Here is an 8,595-nt window from a genome sequence, read left to right on the forward strand (position 1 = left end):
GGCATACTCTGTCAAGTCACCAGTGAAAGAACAACTGTTTAAGTTAATATAGTTCATCATGCCTAAAACGAAACCATCCAAGAGTGCGCTTATACAACAATGGCTTGTACAGTTTGTAGGGACGACTTTTGATGGCAAGATTATTTTCTGCCAGAACTGCAATAAACAGGTATGTGCATATATCTTAAATTTCATATTAATCTAAAACTAATGTTTTGATATTGGCTCCTCTAATTAATTGTAGAGACCTAGTCCAGGCGACCTGGGTTCGATTTCCAGTACCGGCAGTAATTTAGAAATCTATGAGGTCTGGAACGGTGTTGACCCAGCATCGTAAGGACAATTGAGACGCTACAGTGGGCAGGAGTCACAGAGGCAAGGCAATACGGCTGAGGGATGCTTTGTGCTGACCACACCCCACCCAATATCTGCAGGCCATGCGTTGGGCAGCAACCGTTATTGAAAGCCAAGGCCCTTTGGTGACTGTAGTTTTCTTGTTCTCAATTAACTTTAGAGTAATAATGGCTTAATTTAAATAGTTCAAAATTACAAATTTTATTCAATAGCTCACCTTTTTTATTCCTCATTTTAGTCTCTAATTGACATCACTTTATTGTGTTTTAGATTTCACATGAGAAAATATGCCACCTTCAGCACCATGCAGATACTGCCAGTCACAAAGCGAAAGCAGCCATGAAAAGTAACATTAGACAGACTCAGCTCACACAAACTATATCTCCTACAACCCATAATGGTTTCTATGCTGATATGTGTAGAGCCCTAGTTGCAGCAAATATCCCCTGGAATGCTGTGCATAATCCGGTTTTCAGAGATTTTTTACAGAAATACACCAAGCAGCACATCCCATCAGCATCTACAGTAGAGAAAAACTACTTAGATATTTGTTACAATGAGGCCATTCTGTCAATCAGGGAGGATATTGGGGAGTCTTGCATATGGTTGTGTGTGGACGAAACCACCGACTCTGTGGGCAGGTACATTGCTAACCTTATAGTAGGAAACTGGAACCAATCAGGCAATTACCGCTCACCTTCTTTGCTCTAAACAGCTCGAGGAAGTCAATAGTCAAAGCATTGCATACTTCATTAACAAGGGGTTGCAAGTGTTGATGATTCTAAAGTCCTTCTCCTTGTCTCCGATGCTGCTTCCTATATGATTGCCACTGCACCTCTCCTCAAAACTTTCTATCCTTCTTTAATTCATGTTACTTGCATGGCCCATGCCTTGCATAGATTCGCAGAAACAGTTAGGGCGGAGTTTCCTGCAGTAAATACTCTCATTTCAACAATGAAGAAAGTGTTCTGTAAGGCTCCATCAAGAATAGCCATCTTTTGAGAGAAACTCCCATCTATTCCCCTTCCACCTCAGCCAATCATCGCCCGTTGGGGTTCCTGGATGGAAGCTGCCCGGTATTAAGCAAAACATCTTGAGGAAATCATGACTGTGATAGACAATTTGCCTTTAAAGGACAAGGCTGCATGTGTGTCGTCTGTCAAAGAACTGTTAAATGATCGTTCCAGTGTTCAGAGAGACATTGCGTATATTCAGGCAAATTTTTCATTTCTTCCAGTGACCATTACAAAAATGGAGGAAAAAGAAAACCGTCTTAAAAGCGAATTTTCTGTAACTGAGGAAGCTGAGAATAACATACAAAGTGCTAGTGGCAAGGTAGGGGATAAAATAAGAGACACGTAGTCTAGTGTATTGCAGAAGAACCCAGGTTATTCAGTGCTGAAAAGGATACATCAGGTAATGGATTGGGAAATGGTAGACTTACCAAGTGAAATTGAATTGAAAAATGTAGGTAAATTTTCCTCTGCCCCTCTAGCATCTGCGAGTGTGGAGTGCTCTTTTTCTGCTTTCAAAATGATTTTAACAGACAAGAGACACAGCCTGACTGTGGAAAATTTGAGAAGATTATTGTTATGTACTGTAAAGCAAACTACGAATTAAAGTAATGTAGGAATGTTCCTCACAAATAATAAACACATATTCCATTTGCGTTTACACCATTATTGGATTCCTGCAGTGTTGTAATTGTGGACAGTGATTTTAGTATTAAGAGTTTAGATCAGTACTGATAATGATATATCCTATAATCCATAACTCTTTTGACACATGACTTTTTAAATAGTTTTTATAAATGTCTTTTTTATTCTGTCTTAATTTTGCAGTTATTTCGGTTAAGAATAAGGATACCACGTTTGTTAAAGTAAAAAGGTATCACGTTACAGTTTCAGTGTATATTGTAATATTTTAAAGTCTATTTCCTGCCTATCCACACATTTTTAAAACATATTTTATGTGCCTATTTTCTCTTTTAAAAGCCTATTTACTTGTTTTAAAAGCTTATTTTAGGTGCCTAAAACTAATTTTTTTTAGAGCCTAAAATCCCAGGTCTAGTTATTATACAAGGCCTTGAAATGCACTCATGGAAACGGGTGGCATCCTAGTTCACCATTCAGCCGCTAGGATCGCGTTCTTACCCCCTTGTATTCGCATGGCCGTATGTGTCAATAAGTAAATTATATCCTAAATAAAAAGAGCTGAATGTTTTTGCGGGTATTGACAGTACTTTATTTATAGAGTGGTGCTGCATTGGCTTGGATATGTCATTGAAGTTTCAAAACTTTCCTTTTGAGGGGCTTCTTATCAAGTTTCAGAACTTTCTCTCTTCTACTTGAGTGGCTCGAAGCAATGTTGTCTAATAGAGGTCTCAGAAATGTTCATTGTAGAAAAACAGCTGGTTTCTCGTGTTTACACTTTCTACACTTAATTTCACTGTTGAAAATGTCTTTCGAAAAAAAACGTACAGTTTTTAGTAACTCTCTTCGGGGCAAGTACTGTGTAGCAGAGGTGACAAATTACGTCGTTCACTGCAGAAGTGCCACAGACGATGATTTTCGGTATCTGAGGGCTCCTCGATCTTGAAAACGATTAAGACACAATGATGGACTTTGAATAGCTGGAGAAGAAATATGTTCTAAACAGCCTTTACAGTCTGTTCGTTCTTTCGCCACACGAACCATAACGTCATTGTATTCCGCTTGGCGTCTTAGGTAGCTGAAGAAGAGCTCGATGTCATCGCTTTTTAGGTACCTCGTCAATGCATAATGCAAATGTATACTTATGAGGTATTTTACGCAGGCCACAGTGGATTGGGTAGTCAAGATCTATGCCTGATACATTTCCCTCATGAATCTTTTTTACTTTCCCTGAATGCATTTGAATTTTCTTAACATAATGACAAACCAAAAACCAAACCCCATGGCACTACAGCCCTTGAAGGGCCTTGGCCTACCAAGCGACCGCTGCTCAGCCCGAATGCTGAGATTAAGAGGTGTCGCGTGGTCAACACGACGAATCCTCTCTGCCGTTATTCTGGGCTTTCTAGACGGGGGTCGCCATCTCACCGTCAGATAGCTCCTCAATTCATATCACGTAGGATGAGTGGACCTGGAACCAGCCCTCAGGTCCAAGTAAAAATCCCTGATCTGGCAGGGAATCGAACCCGGGTCCCCCGGGTAAGAGGCAGACACGCTACCCCTACACCACGGGCCGGCTCCTTAATATATGACAGGAAATCATTACTTAACCAACTGAGGCGTTCATCTTCAGTACTAAAAGATGCTCGTTTGTTCTCATTCCTGGAATATGTCCTATGTGAGGTGTTGCAGGCGTAATGCGCATCGAACAATTTCATAAAATGCTCCATAAAACAAATGATTTATTTCAAAACTGTATTTAATGCTCTCGGGACAAACCACCTCCAAACTTTTCAAACCAGAGATTGTTCCGGGGGAAATGCAATACCGCATCTTTAGCTCTTGCTACATTCATTTTCTCCAAATTTGTTGGGCAAATTATTTTTCTGGTTGGTTCCTCATTTAAAATTTCTGAGTTTGAAGAGGCCTCTCAAATGATCGCCGGTCACGGCAGCAATGTTTACAAAGAAGTCCAGTGACAAATTTTGGGATCGCCCGATTCTTATGACGTAACTCGGATCAAAACGTAGGAACCTAGTTTCATCAGGTGGAAGTCGTATCTCATGCGTTATACTTCCTCTGTATAATGTTTCGAACACTGAACATTCACTGGAAACTTGTGAAACGAAATTCCACTACCTTTAATTTCTCGTGAATAAACCATGACTGGAACTGCAAATGCTTAACATCAGACGAAACATTCACAACCAACTCAGTTAATAAACACGTTTAATGGCGCGAACCTGGTAGACAGGGGCAAGAAAGCGACCCTAGCGGCCCGGCACTGAACTTCAGTGTGACCACTTCGATAGCGTTTTACAGGCTCTATTTCCAGGCATTGTATTATAACGTAGGCAACGGTCGGAAGTATGCAGTTGCCCACACACGCTCAGACTAAATTATTATTTACCGAGGAAGTTGAATACGACGCGCTCAGATGTTTTCTGTTTGAGATTCGCATGGTTGAAAAATGTATACGGATTGAAATTAATTAGATAGTCGGTATGGAATATGAGTTGTTATTTGGACACAATATAGCGCTCTGCACGAAGAAGACGCACAAAAAATATTTCAGTTTCCATTTTTGTAGGTTACCCCATTTACATCTTCTGCCCCAACTCTGATATAGCGCTTTAGTCGCAAAGTCTCCGGCTGAATTCAAGCAGCGCCAGAATGTCAGAGACATGCCTGCAGACTTCTTGTCGGCAGACTTATCGGCCATACACACAGAGACATGTCTCAAAAGACTGCTTTGCGCAGACTTACCTACGACTAAGTCTGCGCGTGTATGGGGCCCTAAAAATAAAATACACTGCAAAATAGAGCTGGGAGCGGAGCGAGTAACACCGATGAGTAATCCGGTTGTAGCGGCAGAGCGCACCACCGATCCCATCCGCTTCCAACTTTAAGTACCGTTGCCTACGTTATAATACAAGACCTTGAAATGAACTCATGGAAACGGGTGGCATCCTAGTTCACCATTCAGCCGCTACGATCGCGTTCTTGCCCCCTTGTGCTCGCACGGCCGTTATGTCAATAAGTAAATTATATGCTAAATAAAAAGAACTGAATGTTTTTGCGAGTATTGACAGTACTTATTTATAGAGCGGCGCTGCATTGACTTGGATATGCCATTGAAGTTTCAAAACTTTCCTTTTGAGAGGCTTCTTATCAAGTTTCAAAACTTTCTCTTTTCTACTTGAGTGGCTCGAAGCAATGTTGCCTCATAGAGGTTTCAGAAATTTTCATAGTAGAAAAAGGTGGTTTGGCGTCTGTACACTTTCTACACTTAATTTCACGGTTGAATATGCCTTTCAAAAAAAACGTACACCTTTTAGTAACTCTCTTCAGGACAATTACAGCTTAGCGGAGGTAACAAATTACGTCGTTCACTGCAGAAGTCCCACAGACGATGATTTTCGGTATCTGGGGGCTCCTCGATCTTGAAAACGAATAAGACACAATGTTGGACTTTGAGTAGATGGAGAAGAGGTATGTTCTAAACAGCCTTTACAGTCTGCTTGTTCTTTTGCCACACGAACCATAATGTCATTGTATTCCGCTTGGCGTCTTAGGTAGCTGAAGATGAACTCGGTGTCATCGCTTGTTAGGTTCCTCGTCAATGCAGAATGCAAATGTATACTTATGAAGTATTTTACGCAGGCCACAGTGGATTGAGTAGTCAAGATCTATGCCTCATGATTTTTTTATACTTACTCTGAATGCATTTGAATTTTCTTAATATATGACAGGAAATCATTAATTAACCAACTGAGGCTTTTATATTCAGTACTAAAAGATGCTCGTTTGTTCTCATTCCTGGAATATGCCTCTTTTGTGAGATGTTGCAGACGTCATGCGCATCGAACAATTTCATAAAATGCTCCATAAGACAAATGGTTTATTTTAAACTGTATTTAATGTTCTTGGGACAAACCACCTCAATACTTTTTAAACCAGAGATTGTTTCAGGGGAAAATACCATATTTTTAGCTCTTGCTACGTTCATTTTCTCCAAATTAGTTGGGCAAATTATTTATCTGGTAGGTTTCCTAATTTATGATTTCTGAGTTTGAAGAGACCTCTCAAATGATCACCAGTCACGAAAGCATTGTTTACAAGAAGTCCAGTGACAAATTTTGGGATCGCCCGATTCTTATGACGTAACTCGGATCAAAACTTAGGAACAGAGGCCTAATTTCATCAGCTTGAAGTCGTATCGCATGCGTAATACTTCCTCTGTATAATGTTTCGAACATTGAACATTCACTGGAAACTTGTTAAACGAAATTCCTTTACCTTTAATTTCTCGTGAATAAACCATGTCTGGAAATGCGAATGCTTAACATCAGACGAATATATAATACATTCAAACCAGCTGAGTTAATAAACACTTTTTAAGGCGCGAACTTGGTAGATAGGGGGCAAGAAAGCGATCCTGGCGGTCCGGCATTGAACTTCAGTGTGACCACTTCCATAGCGTTTTACGGGCTCTATTTCCTGGCCTTGTGTTATAACGTAGGCAGCGGCAAGTACTCGCGGAGGACCAGAGCACAGTGTAGCGCACGACACATGTTTGAGAAGAGGAGACCACGACTTTCGGATCACGGAGTATCTTCAAACTTGTGCACTTTTAGTAGTCCATTGGGACAAGATAATGTGCAAATAGCAAGGCGTACTACTAAGGCGTTTTCGATAATTTTCGCGTCAAATATGTACCGGTGCGTTGCGGTCACGAGCACAAGATGGCGACGGTCCAGTGATTAGCGTTCAAGCTCCGTAATCGCTGGATTACTGGATCGAGTCCCATTCATCGCTTTTTTTTTGTTTTTTCAACACTATTCATATTCTTTCTTATCTATATTGTAGGTCAGGCGTCCAGGCGCAAAGCAGTTCCGGGTACTTTACCCGATTTCACTGTCAAGTATAAGGGATTGCGCAAACCACGACAGGCATCTTCAGGAAAACCTTATGCATTTGCTCGTTTACTTGTTAATATTTATAAAAATATATATTTTTTAGTCCGCCTCTCTGGTGGAGTGGTTAGATTCGATTCCCGATTCGGGTTCGATTCCCGGCTCTGCCACGAAATTTGAAAAGTGGTACGAGGGCTGGAGCGGGGTCCACTCAGCCTCGGGAGGTCAACTGAGTAGAGGAGGGTTCGATTCCCTCCTCAGCCATCCTCGAAGAGGTTTTGCGTGGTTCCCATTTATCTGCCGGGTAAAAGCCGGGGTGTAGGTCCCTACCTAATGTAACGTCACGGCCGCTTCCTTGCCTATCCCTTCCAATCTTCTTACCCCTCTACAAGACCCACGTTCAGCATAGTAGGTGAGGTGCTGGTCATCCTTCCCAGGTGTAATCCCCGACCCAAATTTTCGCGCTCCAGGAAAGCCACCCTTGAGGCGGTAGAGGTGGAATCCCTCGCTGAGTGCTAGGGAAAAGCCAACCCTGGAGGGTAAACAGATTAAGAAAGAAGAAAGAAAGGAAGTTAATTGGTTGTAATGATACACATTAATACAGAGCCAAAAAACATTGGAAATCCAATAAACGTTCATGCAAATACACCTTTTTTCATTATATTACCTTTGAATTATAATATATATGAAATAATATGACCAGTGTTGAAAAACGAAACGACAAGTGCGACTTGATCCAGCGAACCAGCGATTATGGAGCTTGAACGCTAACCACTTTGACCACCGCCGTTTCGTGCTCATGATCGCAACGCACCGGTACATATTAGACGCGAAAATTTCTCTTGCAATTTTCTCCAGAACGCCTTAGTTGTACACCTTACTACTTGCTCATTATCTTGTCCTAATGGACTACTAAATGTGTACAAAGTTTGAAGATACTCCGTGATCCGCATGTCGTGGCCACCCCTTGTAAATGTAATGTACCTGTATTCAGTCTGTGCTTCTTAATTTGCGCCAATACTTCCTCCGCTTGATGTGTTTTGTAGATAATGCAAAGTATATTAGATAATAATTGTGGTATTAGTTTAATATTTAATCCCATTTTTAAATGGTATTCCTGTTTTGGAATATTTCAGGAATTGAATACACTTTATAGACATTTGTACCACAAATGCCACGAAAACCGTCTGATGCATGGCAGTTCTTTGAAATTACTAATGATAAAAATCAGCAAGTCCACCTCTGAGGTGTAATGGTTAGTGTGATTAGCTGCCACCCCACGGAGGCTCGGGTTCGATTCCCGGCTCTACCATGACATTTCAAAAGTGGTACGAGGGCTACAACGGGGTCCACTCAGCCTCCACAAGTCAAACGAGTAGAGATGGGTTCGATTCACACCTCAGCCATCCTCGAAGTGCTCTTCCGTGGTTTCCCATCTCTCCTCCCGGCAAAATACTAGGATGCTACCTAACGTAAGGCCACGGCCACTTCCTTCCCTCTTCGTTGTCTATCCCTTCCAATCTTCCCATCCCCCACAAGACCCCTGTTCAGCATAGCAGGTGAGGTCGCCTGGGTGAGGTACTGGTCACCTCCCCAGTTGTATCCCCCGGCCCAATGTCTCACGCTCCAAGACACTGTCCTTGAGGTTGTGGAGTCCGAGGGAAAAGCCAACC

This window comes from Anabrus simplex, chromosome 1, assembly GCF_040414725.1.
Source record: "Anabrus simplex isolate iqAnaSimp1 chromosome 1, ASM4041472v1, whole genome shotgun sequence".
Classification (NCBI taxonomy): domain Eukaryota; kingdom Metazoa; phylum Arthropoda; class Insecta; order Orthoptera; family Tettigoniidae; genus Anabrus; species Anabrus simplex.